The sequence below is a fragment of the Petaurus breviceps genome, unplaced genomic scaffold (assembly GCF_028583685.1).
Source record: "Petaurus breviceps papuanus isolate PSGF00001 unplaced genomic scaffold, PetGlider_PUasm1.0 214, whole genome shotgun sequence".
Taxonomy (NCBI): domain Eukaryota; kingdom Metazoa; phylum Chordata; class Mammalia; order Diprotodontia; family Petauridae; genus Petaurus; species Petaurus breviceps.
Window position 1 is genome coordinate 588,290 of NW_027185863.1, and position 23,594 is coordinate 611,883.

The 23,594-nt window shown below is 34.0% G+C and overlaps 1 long non-coding RNA gene across 1 annotated transcript; it reads right to left on the minus strand.

The window, feature by feature from the left end:
• Positions 1 to 4,783: 4,783 nt before the first annotated feature.
• Positions 4,784 to 21,844, minus strand: LOC138165651 (uncharacterized). Its single transcript, XR_011169389.1, has 3 exons — positions 21,668 to 21,844; positions 15,600 to 15,687; positions 4,784 to 6,313 (listed from the first exon to the last, which is right to left on the minus strand). It is a non-coding gene; the product is annotated as an uncharacterized lncRNA (long non-coding RNA).
• Between the last annotated feature and the right edge of the window lie 1,750 nt (positions 21,845 to 23,594).

The following is a 23,594-nucleotide window of genomic DNA, read 5'->3' on the forward strand; positions in this document are numbered from 1 at the left end:
TGGCTTGAACTTCTATGGCTTGAAGTCTTCCTCACTTCCAGACTTTGGAATGGAATGGAAATGGAATGGAAAAATGCCTCTTCTTACATTATAGCAATACTTAAATTCAAGAGGTTCTCAAAAACATTGGGAATGCCAACATCATACTGTTAACAAACATCTTGTTTATTTTCACAGATCATTCAAGAAGAACCTAAACATTAAAATATTATTAACTATGCTCACAGTAAAATGAAGCAAAAACAAATTGTACTTTTAAATTTTAAATAGTTAATATTCATGAAATGTTTATCAAAATACGTACCAAATAATTATGACAAACACATTGTCCAAAAGATGAAAGGGATGAGAGTTCTCAGAAATGCTTAATTTGAAAAATAATGTTAGAATAATACAACTTAATTATGTCATTAAAATTTAAAGTAACTTCTATCTTAAATTATATTCTTATTTAATACATTTGTGTTTTGAAAATCCCTGAAACACTTAAGAAATTTTGTACATAAGGAATGTCAACTTAAAAGGAAACACATTTTTACTTAATGTATTCAACATCTTGAAAAAAATTTCCATTTTGTTTATCTTCGAAATAAATCACCAACCTTTGTACACCGTATTAAAATTTATTCTTTATCTATTTAGACAGCTACATAATTAATACTGATATAGATACAATGAAATATGTATTTGTGAGAAATAACTAATTTATTTTACATATTCATTTAAATAATAGTGGTATATAATTTATGATTACAGTTACATTTCTCTAAGATGTCTACTAACATTTGCAAGTGACTCATTTATCCTCACTACATGGTGATCCAGGGCATCTTTAGCACCACTCAAAATGTTTCCATCTCCATGTAGTCAACACATGTATTGTGATCAATACCAGTAGCAACATCTTCAGTTGTGCAGGTCTGGGATATAATCAATAGCCATAAAACATGATGCTCCATTGTCTATTACATGACTAGACCACTTTCTATTCCACATCTAAAAAAAGGGAAAGATTATCACGCCAAATAAAACACAGAAAAGAATGGGTTTTAGTACCAACTTTAGGATTCTGTAAAAGCCACTTGACCACACTCCTTCACAGAGTATCTTTGTAGTTCATAACAGAGAAGTGGAAATGTGAAGAGGAGAAGAAAACCTGTTCATTCATGGAGTGATTTTTATTAAGTTCCATAAAGTTTCCATAAAACATGTCCCTTTTTATTTCAGCATCCTTTAAGAGGATTGGAAACTTAAAAATGCTCTAAGGAAGTAAAACTTAAAAAGTAAAGGAATATTAAAGAAATAATATATATATATATACATACATATGTGATAGCAATTATTTTAACTAGATGAATTAAAAACTGAGTAGCAAAAAATTCAGGAGTATATTAGAATCTAGCTATTGGATAATTATATTAAAATAGCTTCAATCATCTAATACACCTTTAAGGCTTATTCTAAACAACTGATTATCCTCCGTCTATTCCCTTTTTAAATACGATTTTCTAGAGGAGATGCAAACTTTCCTCAATTGCATTCTCTATTATCTGATAGCTGATTTGACTCAAATTGCAATTTTCACATAAGAAACTTTTATGTATTATTAGAGTTATGATTTTATGCATCAACTTTCTTGGCTGACCAATTCAATCTGCCTTAACAAGTCTCAGACTTTTAATTGCTTTGGTATCTATCTTTCAAAACTGCTCCAGATTCTAGTTTGTATCACACTTTGCACAGCATCTCGTACACTATTTATGCTAAAATCAGGGGATCAATTCCTTTTAGTAAGCCTAAGTTAAGTATCTGTGCAGCGAAAGTGGTGCAGTGTATAGAATGCTGGACCTGAAGTCAGGAAGATTCATCTTCAAAGGTCTCAGACACTTACTACCTGTGTGATCCTGGGCAAGTCATCATTTGCCTCTTTTCTCATCTGTAAGATGAGTTGGAGAAGGAAATAAAAAAACACATCAGTATCTATGCTAAGAAAACCCCAAATGGGGTCACAAAGAGTCAGACACAACTGAAAAATGACTGAAAAACCGCAGCAAGTTAAGTGTCTGCTATGTGCCAAGCCCTATGCTAGGAACTGGTGATATAAAGACAATAACAAAATAGCTTCTGGCTCTGGAAAGCTTTCATTCTATTGTAATTTCAGAAATGCAAAGAGATCCCAGGGCTATCTTGTCTAGAGGCCTAAACCTGAACAAAAAGGTCCTCCACTCTGAGGCAGCTAGTTGGCTCCAGTACTGGTCCTGCATTTGGGAAGACCTTGCCTCAGACACTAGTATTGTGACCCTGTTCAAGTCACTTAATCTTTCTTTGCTTCAGGTTCCTCAATAGCAAAATGTGGATAATAATAGCATCTGCTTCCTAAAGTTGTGAAGATCACATGAAATAATATTGATAAAGTGCTAGCATAGCACTCGGCACACAATCAGTGCTTAATATATGTTTTTTTTTTTCTTTCTTCTTATTAGGCACCTGGCCTAATTTGGTCATTTAACTTTTTCTTGAAGATTTCTTGTTAGGAAAGTTTAACCTAGAAGACTCATTCTTCTAGTCCTTATATCATGTCTCAATCTTTCTCCCCTCTAGGGCCAAATAGAACAAGTATCATATAAATCTTCCAAATGTCTGCCTCTGAATGCTTGAATATTTGAATGCCATTTGCTTTCAAAGTTTTATTTTCGAATATACAATTTCAATTCTTTCAGTTAAGTCTCATCTGACTTGCTCTACATTCTTCTGTATCTTGGACTCCTATTCTGGACCCAATGGTTCTGTGTCCCTCCTAAAGTGTCATCTCAACTACTATTTTTTAAAATTTATTTTTTTTAATTTATCAAGTTAAATAAGAATTTCCATAATATGGCACAATAAAAAAGATGATTTCACATGAAACTACAAATCTACTATGTACAACTTGCTATTCCTTTCAAATATGCAACAAAAATATCATGTAAATTTCTTTTTTTTTCTTCTCTCCCTCTTCCCTCTCTCAAGATGGACCATTAGACACAAGTAGGTACACACAGACACAAAAACATGTGTGTATATACATATATATATACACACATATAGATAGATAGATAATTTTTCTCTATATACATCTATTTAGCAGTTCTTTCTGTGGATTTAGATAGCATCTTTCTTCATAGGTCCTTTAAAATTAATATGAGTATTTGTAATGTCAAAATAACTTTTTTGTTCAAAGTTGTTCTTAAAATAATATTGCTGTTACTGTAGTCAATGTTCTCTTAGTTCTGCTTATTTTACTTTTCATTATTTCATGCAAATCTTTCCATGTTTTTCTAAGATCATTGAACTCATCATTTCCTATAGCACAGTAGTATCCCATCACCATCACATATCAGAACTTGTAATGCAGATGTGTTCTGACTAGTGCAAAGGACAGGGGATTTATCCCCTCCTTTGCTCTGGTTACAATAGTTTTTTTAATGCAGATTAAAGTTATGTTAAAGCTCCTATAAAGAAGTTTATGTTTATAATCTTTCATTTCTCATCAGATTACATGCTTGATTTCTCCAGATGTTCTCTACAATGTTTCATTCTATCCCTGGACTTCGTCCTCTTATTGGCATATTCCTTCCAGAACTTCCATTTTCAGGACAAGGCCCAGGCCAACCATACCATTTCTCCACAGGCACATGCCTATCTCTTCCAGACTTTATAATGCCCACTCCTTTACAAACTCCTTTGCCACTTAATCATTCATATTATTCCCCTAAACTGTAGTCATACACCAAGCCTCTGTCTGTCCTAGGCCCTTTTCTCTACCCTTTCTACAATCCCTCATTTAGTGATCTCACCACTACCCATAGGGTTAATTACTATCTTGTATGTATATGATTCCCAACTTTCTATGTCTATCCTTAGTCTCTTTCCTGAACTCCAGTCCCATGTCAACAATTGCATATTTGACAATTCAAACTGAATGTCACATAGGCACTTCACACTTTATGCGTCCAAAACAGAATACATCCCTGACCTCTCTTCTAAAGTCCACTATATCTGTTGAAAATACTACCATATATCCATGTTCATGATTCTAGCATTATTTTTTACTTTTTACTCTCTCAAATGCCACATATCCCATCAGTTGCTAAACTGTATCTTTTCTTCTTTCACAACGTACCTCACAGCAATTTGCTTCTTTGTAGTCACACAAACATAAACTTAATTCAGGCCCTATCATTTCCTTCCAGGATTACTTCAATAGACTTCTGTTTTCCTTTCTTCATATATTTTTCCTTTCTAATCCACCCTCTATACAGCTGTCAAAGTGATTTACCAAAAGCATAAGTTTTACCATGATCCTAAAATCCAATGATTTCCTATTGTCTCTAGGATCAAATACAAACTCCTCTTTGTCCTTTAAAGCCTTTACAAACTATCCACAACCTATATTTCCAGGCTTATTTTATATTATTCCACTCCCCATATTTTATGGTTCAACCAAAGTCATATTTTTGTCTTGTTCTTCAGACATGATTCTTTGCTTGCCATGTCTGTATCACTGTATTGGATGCCCTGTCATCCTTGCAAAGTACTTCCTTCTTATTTCCATATTTTAGACTACTTGTTTCTTTAAACTTGAAATCAAGTGTAACCATCCACACAAAATCTTTCTTGAACCCTCTATATGCCAGTGTCTTCCCTCACAAATCATCTCATTTAAAATTTTATTTTGCATACACTTATGTATGAACATATCACCTCCCTCTAACAGAATCTTTCTTTAGTAAATGTTTCATGTTTATGTTTGTGCTGTCTTAATAACTGGCATAATATCTGACTCAAAATGCATACTTGGTGCCTATTTGTTGATTGACTAATGAATTTGTTGGCTTATCTGAACTGTTCTTTTTCTTCTTTGTTGCACGGTGGCCAGGGATGTCTCACTTCAGAAACTGGTAAAATAAGGCAGAAAAATCTATGCAGAAATGAAGGTGCTGTAAAAATAAATGATACCCATTATTTATTTTTTTTAAAACAAGGCTTATAACATGTAACCCATAATTCATTGGAGAGCTGTGTGCTGTTTTTTTTTTCTTTTTTCAAAAACAGGAAACAGGATAGGCAAGTTCCATAAGTAAAGGCCACCCTGACACTTGAAACATTTATTGGAAGTCCTTAACTGACAAAAAGATTCTATTTATACACTATTCCTAAAACTCAGAATGAGCTCTTCAGTCACAAGAGAGAGCAAAGAGGAGAGGGAGAAAATCCCAAATGGTACCAATGGGAAAGATAGGAAAATCCCTCTATCAATTGAAATGAGGAACTTTCAGATTATCAAATGATTTTTAATTATCATAATAATAAATGAGGGGGGTCATCTCGAGGTCAGTGAGGAGCAAGGCATTTAGGGCTTAATAGGTTAACTCAGCACTTAACTCACTAGTCAGTTGGTCAAATAACATTTGTGTGCCAGGAACCATACTAAGCTTTGGGAATATAAAAAAAAGGCAAAAGAAAATCCACATTCTAAAAGAGTTCAGTCTAATTGCCAAGACAATTTGCACACAACTATTTACAAACAAGATATCTACAGGATAAGTTAGAGTTAATGAACAGAAGGCATTAGCATTAAAGGAATTACTTAAAATTATTGCTGTTGCTACTGTTATTAATATTACCACTACTAACTTTGTATACTACTTTAAGTTTTGGAAATTGGTTTATATATATTCATTTTTATAGAGCTAGTCTAAGGTAGATTTTGAGCATAGGTCTTCCTGACTCTAAGCCCAGTGCCCCATTCATTATCTTATGCTACACTTGAAAAATCTATTATATAGATAAGATAGAGAAATTTGAGGGGGGCGAAATAAAATTTAGAGGGATTAAGCACTGGCTGCAGGAAATGACACAAGGAATGACACAAGAAACTGTGCTCCTTTTTCATCCATATATCCCCTACACGTAACACAATGCATTGCACCTAAGCGTTTAACAAATATTTGCCAAATGCTGTTGAATTGATTTATAGATAGACACCAACTAGGAGGAAAATCAGTAATAGATTGCTGCAAGACATTTGTCTTCATTCTTTTTTTTTTGTTGCCTTTTGGAGGGCAATTGGAGTTAAGTAACTTGCCCAAGGTTACATGGCTAGTTTTTTGTGTGGTTGTTAAGTGTCTGAGGCCAGAACCAAACTTGGATCCTCCTGACTCCGGAGCCAGCACTTTACTCACTGCACCACCTAGCCACCCCTTGTCTTCATTCTTGCATAACATTTTTCATCCATGACTTAAACAAAGCCATTGGTGGCATTCCTAGGAAACTGAAACAAAAATGGTATGAAGTCTTAATGAGTATAAATATAGGAGACTGATATAAAGGAATGGTGTAGCTTAAAAGTTGAATGACAGAATCATCCAGTACATAGTTATCAGAAGTAATACAAAACTTAACATGGAGAAATTTAATCAGTATAAATATTAATTCCAGTTTTAATATCTGCATATTACTACACTTAGGTCAAAACGATTGAATAGGTATAATATGGAGGAAATATGACTAAATAGTACTTCATTTGATAAAGACCTAGGAGATTTAGCAGCTTGTAAACTCAGTATGAATCAACAATGTGATGTGCCTGACAAAATTGTTCAACAGATCTTTAATATTTTTCCAACGTGTCTTTGTCAATATTAAAGAAATGGAGTGTTTTGAACAGAAGAGGAGATTGTTCCTTTTAATGCTACATTGGTCATTCCATATGTAAAGTTTAGATTTGGAGAGAAATATTGAGAAGCTAGAGCTCATCCAAAGAACAATCAGAATCGTAAGGGGTTACAAAATATGTCACATGAAGATGTTACAAAAAACATGTGGAATTTTTAGTTTAGAGAAGAATATTTTGGGGGGGAATAAGTGAGTCATGATTACTATCTCCAAATATTTGAAGGGTTGTCATCTAGAAAACTGATTAGTTTAATTCCAGGTGTTTCTAGATGGCAGTACCCAAGGCCAAAAATAACTGGAGTAACTGAAAGACAGATTTTTCACTCAGGATGAAAAAGAATGTTCACCAAATCTGAGGTTTCTAAATATGGACCAGATTCCCTAGTATTCTACCCTTGACATGCTTTGGATTACATGACCTCTTAGATCCACTGAAAATATGATATTTTAGATTTGTGATTTTCATAATATTATTTTAAAATACTTAGCAGGTTAGCCATCTCCTTTGTGATCTTTTCCTCTTGAACTATCACCTTAAATGGAAGAAGAGGTTAATATACTGCTTTCCTACTCTCTATCCCTTAGGTAGTCCATTTTTTCCCCTCAAAATAGCAATAAAGATCCTGCATTTAAGATGAATTTTAATTTAGAGTGTTACCAAGGACCAAGTCATTGGAAGAGCAGGGGTCAGATGCTGACATACTGGTCTAGTGGGATGCCAACGTTGATCTTGCTGATAATACTGTCATCTATTACATTTGATGACATTGACACTGATGAGAAGGCAGGCATGATGGGTATCAGGAAGGGTGGTCATAATAAGAAGTAACAGGAGGATATGAGGTAGACAGCAAAGGGAAAAAGAGAACTCCTTAGTACTTCAGAGCAACACAGGACATGGGCTTCTAACAGCTCTGACCTTTTAGAGTCATGATTGCAATGCTGAAATGTAACAGGCAAACACACAGACAGAGAGGTGAGGTACAAATTGGGAATAGGGATAAATTCACCTTGGGGACCTCTAGAAGTCCAAAAACAAAAGAATAGGATTCTAGATTTATGATAAAAGACATTGTATTGGAAAGGGGTCGCCTTAGGTACTACCATAAAAACCAGTGGCTGGCTACAAAATCTTATGACTTGCAAGGAAGAGGAAAAAATAAGAGAGCTATTCATTTAGGAGTCAAGATTAATCCATTTTGCATAGTCATAATCTCCTATTGCCCTCCTGGATTATTTTTGCAAGTATTATAGAGATTTATTCAGTTAGATTAAACTGATGTGGAATTTGTGATATTTAAGAAAGATACTTGCTTGAATGAAATTTTCCTTTGCTTCGAAAACTTTTTTTTCTGCCATAGAGGGGTCATAAGAGATTTCAGGGAATTACTTGATGTATTAAAGAGAACAGAATCTTTTCAAACATCATCAAATACTTTAGAAGCACTCAATTTTGTACAAAGAATTGATATGTTAATTACAAATAATTTTAATTTCTTTCTTATATAATATCCATTAAAGATCATTAGGACTTTTTTATCTTAGTTTGAGTTATAATATGGAATTTAAAGTTAAAAATAATAATACTTCTCTTTTTCAGAGAAGGAATTCTAGTTTTCATTGATTTAAACTAGGTCTTTTTAAATTTTTGAGAATTTCTCTGTGGGTTTTAGATTCATGTAAGAATCTCATCAGATGTAAAGAACTTGAAAAGAGATGGCATATAACTTTTATATCCTATATATGCCCATATATCTTATGTACCCAAATCAAGTATGAAGAAGGTAGAAAATTCCTTGAGCATTTACTAAGGTTTTCTTAATAAATAGAAAACTTAAATTCTATGTTAAATTCTATTCTACTATAGGTTCAGTTTTCTACAAAGGACAAGATATCAGTCATGATCATGGAAAAAAGAGGGGAGGGGATGAAAAAAATGCATTATTTTTTTCCTTCCCTCAAAATGAGCAACTCGTGAATTTGGAGTTTGGGTTTCTTGCTGTTAAATAGCTATAAAAATCATTACCAGTTTACCAGAATGGTTAGTCTATTCTTAAGAAGAAGGATTCATCTGATATAGTAGTTCTCCAGCTTTAAAATGAATCAAAACTCTTAGGAAACTCATGACTTCTTTGACCATTCAGTGACCAAGAATATCACGCTAACAGAATGAAAATCCTTCCCTTCTTAATATCTTCTTCTTCCATGCTTTGTTATTCTCATTCAACACCAGCAGAATACTTGCCATCTGATTTTAGTTTCTCAATAAATTTTTAAAAGTAAATTCTCCACAGAAAATATCCCTTTAGGAAGTCAGGTCAGTAAGTACAAATGGTCATTATTTTCAAAGAGGGAGAGGTAAGACATATATACCCTGAGGTGTGAATAAAATTATTTTGCATGTGATAAGTATTTCTAATTATACTTACGGCAAATGATACCCATTCTCAGTTATGTTAGGACAAAAAGATGGACAGTAACAGGAAAGATCTAGGGATAATAATCAAAGGCAACTGCCTCAGAAAGTGGTATGAAGGAGGAATTTACTTCAGTCTACCACCTGGTGGCCTCCTACTTTAATGAATTATTCTTGCTAATTAAATGCTTATTACTCCTAAGGGATTGTGATTGTTGTCATATATTCCAAAATCCAGTGCTATTTAAAGTCATTATTTAGTGGACAAAACCCAAATTCATCATACTCTAGTTATTACTCCATCAAAACATTGATTTATTGTTTGCATATGATCAAAAATAAGAAAGGGGAAAATGAGACATCAGAATTTACCATTAGGAGAAATCAGTAGGGTTGGGATCAGGAAACCTCCATGAAAACTGATATAGGATTTTGAAGAATGGAAAGCATTTCAGGAGAGTCATGAAAATAAAAGAGGAAGAGCATGAGAACTTAGAAAATTGAGGGATGTTTGGGAGAGATCAAGTAATCTCAGAGTTCTGCAAACTAATCAAGCCAAAATGGCTTTTAAAATTTTAAAATATCTTTAAAGAATAGCATAGTACAGCATTGAATTTTGAATCTCCCCAGATTTGGAATCACTATCTGACAAAAACGGCTGGGAAAACTGGAAAATATTACCGCAGAAACTGGGCATAGACCAACGTCTGACTCTGTATACCAAAATAAAGTCCAAATGGGCACACGGTTTAGATAAAGGCTCATGTTATAAACAAATTAGGGGAGTAAGGAATAGTTCATCTGTAAGATTGATGGAGACTGGAGGGATTTCTGACCAAATAAGAAATAAGAGAACATTATGAAATGCAAAATGGATAATTTTGATTTTATTACATTGAAAAAGTTTTTGCACAAATGAAGCCAATGCAACAGAGATTACAAGGACAGAAGAAAGCTGGGAAACATTTTTTTTTTACACCTAGTGTCTTTGAAAAAGGCCTCATTTCTAAAATATATGGAGAACTGAGTCAAATTTACAAGAATGAAAATTATTCCTCATCTGATAAATGGTCAACCATATGAACAGGCAGTTTTCAGAGGAAGAAATTAAAGATACCTATAGTCATAAGAAAAACTGTGCTAAATTACTATTGATTAGAGAGATACAAATCAAAATAACTCTGAGGTACCACATCACACCTGTCATGTTGGCTAACAAGGCAAACAAGAAAATTATAAATGTTGAAGAAGATGTGGGAAAGTTGGAAAACTAATTCATTGATGGTGAGCTGATCCAACCATTCTGGGGAGCAATTTGGAATTATGCCTAAAGGGCTACAAAAATGTACATACCCTTTGACCCAGCAATACTGCTTCTAGGGCTTATGCCTAAGAAATCATAAAAATTGGAAAAGACCCACATGTACAAAAATATTTATAGCAACTCTCATTGTGGTGGCCAAGAGCTGGAAATTGAATGGATGCCCTTCAATTGGGGAATGGCTGAACAAGTTGTGGTATATGAATGTAATGGAATACTATTGTGCTATAAGAAATGATGAACATGCAGACTTCAGAAAAACTTGGACTTATATGAACCAATGCTGAGTGAAGTGAGCAGAACCAGGGGATCATTTTATTCAGTAATAGTCAGAACCAGGGGATCATTTTATTCAGTAATAGTCACAATGTGTGAAGACTGATTTTGATAGACTTAGCCTTTCTCAGCAATGCAAGAAGCTAAAACAATTCCAAAGGACTTATGATGGAAATGCCATCCACATCCATAGAAAGAACTATGGAGTCTGAATGCAGAGTAAAACAGATTCTTTTCTTTTCTTTTTTTGTTTTTTTTTTTTTCCTCATGGTTTCTCCCATTAATTGTAATTCTTCTACACAACATAACCAATGTGAAAATATGTTTAATAGGAATGCATGTGTAGAGCATATGTATGTATATGTCAGATTGCAGGCTGTCTTGGGTAGAAAGGGGAAAGGGAGGGGGAGAAAATTTAAAACTTAAGGAAGTGAATGTTGAAAACTAAAAATAAATAAACTAATAAAAAATTAAAAGTGAATCTAGAAAAAAAAATTGGAATTCTATCTCTGCCACTTACTGCCTTGGTGACCTTGAGGAAATCACCTGAACTCTCTAAATCTCAATTTCCATAACTGTAAAATGAAGGGGGCTCTTTCAAGTACTAAATATTATATAAATATATGGTCAAAAAGCTCATAAATGCTGACCCACAGGATGGGGACAGACTAACACTGGGGAAAAAAATTTGGGGGAAATTTTGAAGCAAAAATTAAAACTATTTTCATACTATAAAATACTTGTTTTTGAGAATAATGTTTCCCAACCCAAATTATATCATATATTATATTCTTAAATTATTGGATGTTATGTCACCATTATGAATGACTTTTGACAACTCAAGGCATGAAAACCCTAGGTAGCTGAAAATGACAGAGGGTCAAGAAACAAGAATGTTGTGTGTGTTCAAATATTTTACATTATTTTATTTTATATTTAAATATGTAAATATTTAAAATTTGTTTAAGAAAGACTGAGGAATAAAAAAACAACAACTTTCTATACATGCTGCATTACAAAAATGCAAGATTCAGTGTGGTATAATTAGAAAATGCTGCAGGAATCTCCGAAACATAAGAACACCTTGAGCCTTGTGATGTAGTAGCTAAGATAGGCTTCATGTAAGAAATGGGTAGCTAAGCCATTTTTTAAGTCTCGTGATGACGTAGAAATGTATAGAAGGAGGAAAAAGATGGGCTAGGAAGAGACCACAGTATGAGCAAAAGTTCAGAAATGGAAGGAGCAGGTCAGTTTCCAGGCAAATATGGAATAAAGCAGTTCAACCATTTATTTGATTTTCACAGTGAAGCCAGACTTGAGAAGTAATAGACTAAGTTATTGCAGACTGCTTTCAAACGGCATCTAGTTTCTTGCTTTTCCTAACACTTTAATATCAGATTATTCTTTCTTGAACATCCTTCTCATTGCTCACTTTTTCTCAATATCTTTCAATAGCTCCCTATTGCTCACAGAAAAAAAAAAAATTAAGTAGATTCCACATTTTAGCATTGAAGATTATCTACAATCTGGACCCAAGCTACATTTCCAAATCAATTGTCGACCACTCAACAAAACAAACTTTCCACTCCTGTTGCACTGCTTTCTTCCAAATTGGATGGGGATAAAAAGGAATATCCATTTTTTCTTAGTGATAACATGGCGCCTACACAAAAACTGACCATGTATCAGGGCATAAAACCTCACACTCCAATGCAGAAAGGCAGAAATATTAAATGTATCCTTTTCAGATAATGATGCAATAAAAATTATATGTAATAAAGGACCATTGGAAGATAGGCTAAAATCTAATTTGAAACTAAATAATCTAATCCTAAAGAATAAGAGGGTCCAACAACAGATTATAGAAATGATCAATAATTTCATCAGAGTGAAAATAATGAGACAATATACCAAAGCTTATGAGATCCAGTCAAATAAATTCTTAGGGGTAATTTTGTATTTCTAACGCTTATATGCATAAAATAGAGAAAGGGGGGCCCAATAAATGGGGTATGGAACTAAAAAAGTTAGAAAAAGAACAAATTAAAAATTTCCAATTAAATACCAAATTAGAAATAATGAAAATCAAAGAAGAGATTAATGAAATTGAAATTAAGAAAACTATCGAACTAATAAATAAAACTAAGAGTTGGTTTTATAAAACAACAACAAGAACAAAATAGATAAGCTTTTGGTTAATTTGATTAAAAACAAAAAAAAAGAAGAAAACCAACTCAAAATTTTGCAAAAATGAATATTGAAAAATATCTTTACATGTAATTGGAAAAAATAAAATGCTAATACTATAAAACTATAATTATGTTGTAAAATTTTTTGAGAGCAGATTCAGTTCATTTAAAAATCTTTTTTATTATTGCTCAAAATCCACTTTAAAAAATGACCTTTCCTATATCTAACCAGAAGGCAAAAATCTATAGAAATGTCTGATTTTTTATAATTATATGAAGGCATGGGTGGGAGGTAGGACCCTGTGTTTCCTTAATAATCATCCTCTTCCACAGGTTCAGAGTGTGAGGCAAAGTCAAATCCCTCTATCCCACTATGATGATACCCTTCTCCAGGCAGTGTTGATTTGTTGAAGAGTGCCCAAAGTGACATTGGACAGAGCTGCAACTATACCAGCAGCAGAAGAGGAAGCATTTCTATCTGCCTTGGCTTATGCTAAAAATGCTACAATCATTGGGAGAGTATGATATAAAATAATGGTTGCATCTAGTTTTTTTCTATGAGATTCCCCTCTACATTCCCCCATGATCCCCTTCATCTCTCCAACTATTGCAAAACCAAACCAAACCAAACCAACAATTAGTGTTTAAATTTTGAGTAGTTGGTGTTTGTTTCAGTTTTCAAATCATATGTCATAATCCATTCAAATCTTGTTCTACATATACTCATGTGTCATAAAAGTCATAAAGTAGATGATATTTAATAACTTGTTATTGAATTTTCTCTCTTTTTTTGATGAACTAAAAACTTCCTCTTGCTTCTCATCTGTCTTTTCATTTTCCTCACTAAGCTTTTCCTTCACTTTCATGTCCAATTTTCAAAAAAGTAATTTTCCTATCTTGTGTGTAACTTTAAGGTTCTTAGGTCCATCTCTCAGCAAAGTACCCAATTTCCTTTTACTAGTTAGATTGCCACTTAAATTCTCTGTGTGTTTTCAATTGATAGACTACAGAAATATATTCTGTTCTTTCCCTTAATACAGGATTCACATTCAAACCTATTTCTAACATTATACTGAAATTAGGCATATGCTGAATTTTGAGGCCAGTTGCTTTCTTTTTGAGATATATTTGTCTCTTTCAGCATGATTCAGTATTCAAGCCTAGTGTGATATAACAATATCTCTGCCCAGACTTTTTCTCAGGGTTAGGATGAAAGTAAGGGTATCAGGACCAGTTTAGCTATTCTTTTCTTGCATGAAACCCATCCAACACCATAATAAGTTAACAAGGCATTTAATGAGTGCCTACTGAGTGCCAGGTACCCTACTAAGTGCCAGGGATACAAAGAAATGTAAAAACAAGCTAATGATGATGATGATGAAAATAATAAATACCAATTCCCTGTTCTCAAAGAGCGCAGTCTAATAGGAGATATAACATGCAAACATCTAAATATGAACAAAATTTTCAGATTTGTAACACACTGTCATTACTACACAGTAGACATTTGATCTCATTATTAAAGTCAACAAAATTATATGACTTTATTAGAAAATTAATTTAGCTAATGTTGGAGAGTCCAAACCCAGATTTCTTCTGACTAAAATTCTAATATACTTTCCAGGATGCTACAATCTGGTTTCATGTAGAAAAGTATTGTGGGTAAGTGGAAAAAACCATTAGAATTCTAGTCAAATAATTTTGGATTTGAATCGTAGTTCTGACACTTGTCAGTTGGTTATGCCTAACAAAACAATTTAACCTTTATTGAGTCTTGTTTTCCCAATCTGTAAACTAAGAATAATAAAATCTATAATATTTGCCTCATGAAATATTTGTAAGGATGAAATAAATTAAAGTCTTTAATGCCTTTGTTAAACTTTAAATTGAAGATGAAGTATCTGGTGTGATTATTATGCATGTTTGATTTTATCAAGTTCCTTAAAGTCAAGGACCATGTTCCATGTGTTGGTAACATCCCATGTAGCTGCTAGCATGGTGCACTCAAGAAATATGTTAGCTCTTAGATAAACAAACAAAAAAGAATGGAGTACTTAGCAACTTAAAAAAAATACAGATCTTTTAAATGTCTATATCTTATCCATGGATTTAAATGTGATATAAGAGGATTATCAGGAAAGCCTTAAAAAAAGAGATGAAGTTTTGCTTTTCATTGGAATAACTGAAGTACTTACTGTCTATTGGATGTCCTACTAAAAGCTAGCCTTTGGAACAGGCACTATATACTTCGACTAACAATCTATGACCTTAAAACATTCACTTTTGGGATAATTTTTAATAGAACATAATTACCCCCCCCCGAATCTTCTTATGTCTCATGTGTACATGTGGTGTGTATAGGTATATAGAATGGTAGTGGAGAAAAGAGAGATCCAGAATGAGGTATTGTGGGACTTGTAGGAAGAGGACATGGTATTAAGATTCTGGGTGACTATTTGCTTGTTCAATTACTAACAAGTCCTTGAAACTCTTTATTCATTAGCTTCTCTTTGGAGTAGATGTGATGTTTTAAAAGTTTTAGTTCTGTTCTAAATTATTGTTGTTCACTTAATTAGTCATGTCTGACACTTCGTGATCCTGTATGGGGCTTTCTTTTCAAAGATAACAGGGTGGTTTGCTATTTCCTTCTCCAATGGATTAAAGTAAACAGAGGACTTACCTAGGGTCACAGGGCTAGTGAGTGTCCAAGGTCAGATTTGAATTCAGGTCTTCCTGATTCCAGGCACTGGGCTCTGCCACCTAGCTTCCTCTCAAAGACAATCACAACAAAAGATTGTTTATGCCCAATTTCAAACCAGGGGCTTTTCCCATATTAGGTGAACATTGTAACCCCTATACTATGGTAATGATAACTAAATAATTATAATAAATAAATAAAGTCTTGTTATTTAATAGATAATAAAGTTTGGTTATATGATACATGATCATTCAAAGAAAGAGCCATAGAAAAAAATTAAGAGATTATGAAAAAAATCTTATATTTTTTAATCCCTTACCTACCATTGTTATCCCCAGTGATTTGTACTATATTATTTAATTTTACTAATAGTTACATTTTTTGCTTTTCCTTAGTTTCTGGTCTTTTTTTTCTTTTGTCTTTTTGGAGGGGGGAAGGCAAGGCACTTGGGGATAAATAACTTGCCCAAGGTCACATAGTTAGTAAGTGTTATGTGTCTGAGGCTGGAGATGAACTCAAGTCCTCCTGATTCCAGGGTCAGTGCTTTATTCACTATGACACCTAGCTGCCCCATTTTCTTTTAAAAGCCTTTTTAAAGCCTTCTTACCTCTGGCTTTATTGAAGAAAGGCGTAAATATCAATTTCTAAAGGTTAAGGATAATTTCTAAAAAGTCCCGAGGAAGAGGATTACCCAAGGCTTCTCATGACATCCCTAAAAACTGTACATAAGATTGAATGAAGTCCAGGTTCCTCTCCTTAGAAAAATCACAGAAAGGAAAAGAACAATCAGAGAAGGAAAGCCATAAGATCAGGCAGGGAAGGATTATGCTATTGCAAAAAAAAAGCAAAAAGGTGGTCTAGTTTGTGTGTTGGGTGGCCAAATGGCTAATTAGTTATAAGTATTTGTTTACTAAAGGTCATAAATATATGGGCCTAGGTAACAAAAAAAAAAAGTGAGAGAATTTATACCAAAGCAGGCAAAACAAGCTAAAGTTAATTCATCACAACTTTCACATAAGCTTTTGTTGGGCAGTTGGCCAGGCCCATCACATTATCTGTTTGACTCACTGAGTCACTCTAGCTAATAGAATTTTGCCCCATGTTTGTTGTTGCCATGGTGATGCAATATTATCAGGCATGTCATGTTCACAGATCAGTAGCAGCGGCACTGCTGCAGACACACAACAGCTCTCAGCCTTTGACCATAAACAGGAATTCACTCCCCAGTCAGTCTGTCAAAAAGGAAGTCGGCTGTGGTGAAGAAGCCCTAGTGAGGGGACAAGTAACCCTTCCTTTTTCTTTTGTCGCAGTGATGCCATTATCATTAAAATAACCTTGAATCGTCATGAATTCATTCATTCACAAACACTGTCAAAGAAGGTGCAATAGTTCAAGAGAATCCAAAGGGTCGAAGAGAGGACTAGTTTTAAATCTGTGCCTATTGAACCTGGAAATGACATAGTCTGTGAGATATAATCTTATTCTTACCATAGCAAATCCAGCTGGGCTGACTGACTGGCACCAACGTCCAAGTCAATTCAGCACCATGAAAGGTTACTAGGAGTAAGGAGGTCATATCCTTTGTGACTCTGCTTTGAGAAATAAACTTAGGCATGTGTGGGAATATTCTACAAAGAAAAGCTTTTCCCCCAAAAGTGGGAAACAAATCCTGTCAAGCAATTTATAAAGAGTAGGTATTTCCTGCTATAGCTATATTTCATTTTTAAAGCTAAAACTATACTTATAAAGCTTTGATAATTACAAATGTTTGACCAAGTCATAGGTTTCCCAGAATACATTCAAATTTGTATATAAGAAGCTATAAAGAATTAGGCAAGGTAAATTTTCAGCAAAGTGCTTTTACCAGGCTTATGTTGGATGACTTACCATTTCAAGGAAGTATCAAATGTGTGTGCATATTTGGCAGCTGGGGAAGTATTTTGGTGAATGCTTACCTATATTCTTCATTATACAACCTTTGGTTACTTGTAGTTGGACTGTTCCATGCTTTCTTGGGGACTCCTCTTTATATTGGGGTAATGTTGCTACCATTTCTCAAGACTGTGGTTCAGAGTAAGCAGAAGTAACTATGCACTAAGTTGAATTTAAAATGACCCAGCATTTTTTAACAGAAGTTATGGATAATTCCCAAATGAAAAAAAAAAAATCAGAAACTTTTGAATTTTAGTCTTCATTCGGCAACTCATTTGCTTTGTGTCTTTGAGAATCATAGTAGCAACCAATTCCTTTTGTATACATTTTTTATTCTGGTTCTCTGGAAGTAGAGCAATTTAATGGCATGTCCCTACTTCATTATTGTCAAATGGAAGAGTTATATGGGTCTCCCCTTCTGCCATGAACAAAGAGTTTGCATATAATGGGGAATGTGAGACATTTTTATCTGATCTTTTAAAATATGGGAGAATTACTCTTTTCACTTACCTTATAGCTCAGTAAAGGAAGAGCTAAAGAATCTCAGAAATACAGGGAGATGCTAGGACTGGGAAAATAAATTTCACCTTGGCAAAGCTGTTATAATGGCATCACCAAATAGCAATGGTGTTGAGCAGCTCTGCCAAAAAAAAACCCCTTCAGAACTACAAATGATTCACTCAATTCTTTGCATAACAGAGGAAGTAGGTTCCAAGAAATATATTTGTCTTCCTTCTATGAACCCAGGAGGCAAAGAACCACTACAATTTATAAAAAGGGGAGACTCTCCCATAGTTAATCAACTTCCATGACACTTTTTCAGATGAAAAATGCCAATTACTTCTTTCAACCAGATCTATGATTTTGTTGATGTGGAAATTACTAGTAAGTAAACTTGCTTTATCCATGCGGATCACACCTACAATCCTATTGAGAGCCCTGAAAATTTTCTTAATATGCTGAGTGATTAAGGTTTTCTTGATTGTAAGGCCAATTTTCTATCCACTAGACTACACTGTCTCTTAATTTTACATGAATAAATAATTAAAACCATTGTTTCAAATGAAACCCCCAAAATCTCAAATAATTAAAATTATTATATTTGCTCATTCACCCAGGGAATAAACACACATCAAGTATTGGCCACTCTAGACAATAAGTGCTAAAAAGATAAATGAGGCATAATCTCTGTTTTCATAGGAACATAAAAAGAATAAAGCAAACACTAAAAATAATTATTTTATAAGATACCATGTGATAAGTGACCTAAGCAAAATATAGGTATAGCATCACAAAAATTCATTAGAGGAAGGAATCACTGCCTACTATGGCCAGGAAGACACAGCAGGAAAAGTAATAGTCCTCCTGATTCTGGACATTTTCACTGCCTGTCCTACATTCCTGGAATAATCTTTCTCCTTATCTCTCTCCTGGCTTCCCTAGAATCCTTCAAATCATACGTATATGAAGCATTTCCCAATCCCATTTAGTGCTAGTGTCTTCCTTGACTGATCATCTAATTTATTCTTTCTATATCATGTTCATACTTAATTGTTTAAATCTATATTCTTCATTAGAATGTGAGTTTTTTGAGACTAGGGACTGTTTTTTGCCTTTATTTATATCCCCCAAACTTACCATGATACATGGAACATAGTAGGTACTTAAAAAAAGGTTTATTGACTGACTGAATAACTAAATCAATATAAAAAATTGTTTTCCTCTCTTTGTCCCAATAAATCATGTTACTTGCTAAAGGAAAATAAAAAAGTCAGAGAGTCAGGTATATACCAGAGAACAGGTATAGAAAAGAAAGGGAAAAAACAAAAGTGAAGGAATAATTTAAAAATAGAAAGTAGAAGAGAAGAAAGGATGTGTAGAATTGGGAATTCACATGGACGCTAACAAGCCCAAATAAATACATCAGTGAATTATTCTAGAACCACATCAATTGACTCTTCTTTTGCTGCTTTTCTGCATTGCCCTATACTAATGTAGTTTAGGTCATTGTTTCAAATCAATTCTCTATTGCCCTGGGTCCTCTCCTTTCTTCTGCCCATGCTGCCTACATAACCACATGCTGATATCGTTAGCATATTGTTTGCATTCAGTAGTTACCCAGGCCCACTCTCCCCCTGAAATATGATGTCATGAATAGAGACTGCAGGAATGAAGGACACAGAGGGAAATAGCAGGTTCATATTTGTCCTGTTTTACCCTAGATTAATTCTATTTGGAGTCTTTCATTATTGTCATAGAATCATAGTACCTAGGCACAAAGTAGTCCTTAATAAATGCTTGTTGAATTAAAACTGAATTATTGCAAAATTAGAAATAAATCTTAGTAGTTCAAAATTTTTCAGGATCAGGAGGATTTCTCCTCTATTCTTTAGGAAAGTAGTAGCAACAAATAATTATGATACTTTTAGGGACCTTAAAAAATAAAATATTTTAATACCAATTTTTAAAAATATATTTCCAGTTTTCCCACTAAAAAAAAAAGAGTATGATTCAAAGGGAAAACCAAACAAAACAAAACACTGAAGTGTGGAGTCAGAAGACTTGGGTTCAAAACTTGCAATCTGTCATTTACTAAGCTTTTTAGGCCTCAGTTTCCTCATTTGTAAAATGATGTTGGACTAGAACACCACTAACACCCTTCCAGCTCTATAAACTTTATTCTTCACCCAATATACACAGAAAAATTACAAAATGAACAACAGAGACCTAATGGATATTGTGATGAAAGTACAATTTTTCTGGCAATTACTTAAGTTCCATGTTTCTGAAAAAATTATGTTTAAAAAGTAAATGTATTTATTGCTATAGTATCTAAGTAGGCCTGCATCTTTCTCTATGATCACTATTTTTTTTCCCTCTTAATATACTCCACTATAACCAACATTTTTTTGTTAAGTGGTCAACATAATTGTTCACTGATATTATTTACAAGGAGCATTTATGCTCTCATACAGAAATTAATATATGCCATTGGGGATACCTCTTATGATATGAGTGTCATTTTGTGAATACTATCACTGAGAGCTTGTAAAGCAAAGCTGGCAGTTTTGGTTTTCAACTTAATAATGGAAAAATGTGTTTTTTTTAACGCTTCTGTAAAATCTCAGTATTTATCAATTTATTCAATAATTCCAATTATTTATTTGTCATCCCTCCCCAACCAAAGAATTAGAATTTTCCTTTGTTTCCCCCAAAGTATAAATGTTTCCTTGAAGCAGCTTGGCACCAGAATATTTATGTTCACTTTTATCCAACACAGACTGCAAATATGCCCTTCACTCGACCCAGTCTATTAATTTTGAAACGCCTAGAGCCAAAACTGACGATGGAAGAAAATCTTTCTGGGTTGCAGTTTCGAACAGCTGGAATGAGCTACCTGTTTAAGGAAAGCAGGCAGCAACATTGTCTTATGTAGGACATTTTAAGTCTTTCCTTAAGTAAAGGTTTAAAGGAAAATAAATTTTAACTGTGAATTCTCTCACTTGTTTAAATGTGTTGGAACAGTCTGCATTTATGCCTTGTTGAAATGTATACAGCAATTGCATTATCTTGGTTCAAACCTTTCCCTGTCACTCATTTACTACTTGTATATATTTTAATCCCTATGGGCCTTCGTTGCCATCTCTGTAAAATTGAGGAGTTGGAGTGGTGACTTCTAATGTCCCTTCCAACTCTATCTATACCTATGATCTTTATGATACTCTGTGGCATTGCTGTTCTTATTGATAGAGGAATTGGCTTTTCCTACTTTTATGGGGAATGGAAGTCCAGATTCACATAAGTAGCATACAGAGATACAGAAAATTATTACAGTTAACTTTATGCATTGAATGGCTTATTTGAAGTTAAGAAAATGTTATTGTGATGAGTTGTTTTCAGTCATGTATAACTCTTTTTGACCACATTTGGGGTTTTCTTAGTAAAGATGCTGGAGTGGTTTGCCATTTCTTTCTCCATCTCATTTTCCATATAAGGAAAGTGAGGCAAACAAGGTTAAGTGATTTGTCCAGCATCACACAGTCAATAAGTATGTCTGAGACTGATTTTGAACTCATAAAAATGAGTCTTCCTGACTTCGGGCCCAGCACTCTACTCACCTGACCACATTTAAGAAATGTTGTTGTTCACTCATCTTTCAGTGCTGTCCCACTCTTCACAAACCTTGTTTGGGTCTTTCTTTGCAAAAACAAGGAAACAAACAAATAAAAAACCCAAACTGGAATGGTTTGCCCTTTCCTTCTCTAGCATATTTTACAGATGAGGGAACTGAGGCAAAAAAGGGTTAAATGACTTGCCCTTGGGAAAAAACTGATTTCAAACACCTGATAGGTACTGGTTCTATGTCCCTAGGCAAGTCACTTATCCTCTTAGTTCACCCTCACCCTTTCCCTGTGCAACTCACTAAGCCAATCAGTTATAGACCTGTTGATAATCTCATTGATGGAGGGAATTTCCACTGATTCTGACAATCTTCTGCACTCTATCAGATCAAAATTAAAAAAAAATCTCTCTAGCTCACAAAAATGGACAAAAAATAAAATGGAACTAATTCCTATATTTACCTTTAGCTACATGTGGGTATCCAAAGCCCCATTTCCCACCCCAAGTTCCTGAATTCTAGCATTATCTGCCACTTCTCCTTGATTTCCTTGTGCGTTCACTTGAGTTCTTGAATTCATGTTTTAATGAGTTCAACTACTGGGAATACTAAGATGTTAGCAACACAACCCTCATTACAACTCTGAAGTAATAAACACTGCAAAGAGGGTAAGACAGGGAAAATAGTGTACGAAATTCTCCTTTAATTTTTTATATACAACATAACTAATATGGAAGTACATTTTGCATAACTGCACATATAGGACCTATAAAAATCTATCATCTCAGGGAAGGGGGAGATGAGGTAGGAAGGGGAAAATTTGGAACTCAAAAAAACTGGACATTGAAATTGTCTTTACATAAAATAAAATAGTTTTTAAAAAATTATACGAATAAAGCCAATTTCTCAGGATGAATATGAGGCTGATGATATGTTTGGGTAAACTCCACCCCTAAATATCAAACTTAATGACTAAATGTCTACATTCCCTGGTTTATCTACTAAGAGCTCTCCCTCCAAATTGACATTGATTTATTAATATCTACTTTGGGATCCAGTAGTTGAACAAATCTTGTATCCATTTACCCATATAATCATCTAGTACACATTTTTCTAGCTTGACCACCTGAGAGATTTGGTCAAATGTTTTGCTGAAATCTAGGTATGCTATGATTAAAATACTCCATGTATCAACAATCTAGAATCTGTCAAAAGAGAAATGATTAGGCTATAGCTTACAAACCCATGTCAGACTTTATCTTTTATTTGGGTGGATTAGTTTTTTAAATTGCATAAAAATCATTTTTACAATTTTTTTCAGCCACATGTTCTATATTAGCTATTAGCACACACTATATCTCCTGACTTCCGACATTAATGTTCCTAGAAGCCAAAGTTTTCCCACTGGTGCAGAAGAAGAGAAATAGAGGGGCCTAATCTCACACATGGAGGATAATGTAAATGTAGATTTCTTTAAGTGAAGGCAAGTCTGAAACAAGTGGCATCCACAGGCAGGGCTTTCCCTAGCACAAAATTCCTCTTTCTTAACTGCCCTAGCTTTACAAAAATAAGGATATCCTCTTACCGTTAGCCCTAAACATGCTCTTCTTCTGTCACTTTTCAAATAATTCTCTATCTTGTACCCATTTTGTTTCTAGCTCACCCTTGGTCAGCCTTGTTGGGGGTCTTGTATAGATGAGGAAAAGATCATTATCTCCATTTTATCGTAAAATGGAGACAAACACAGGTTAAGTGACTTGCCCAGAGTCACACAATTAGGAAGTATCTAAAGTGAGATTTGAACTCATGTCTGCCTGATTCTGGGTCCAGGACTCTATTCGTTCTGCCTATATACTGAAATACAAATTGGAATAGACCAAGAGTTAATATAGTAAAAGCTAAGCCAAGGAGGTGGTGCCAAGATG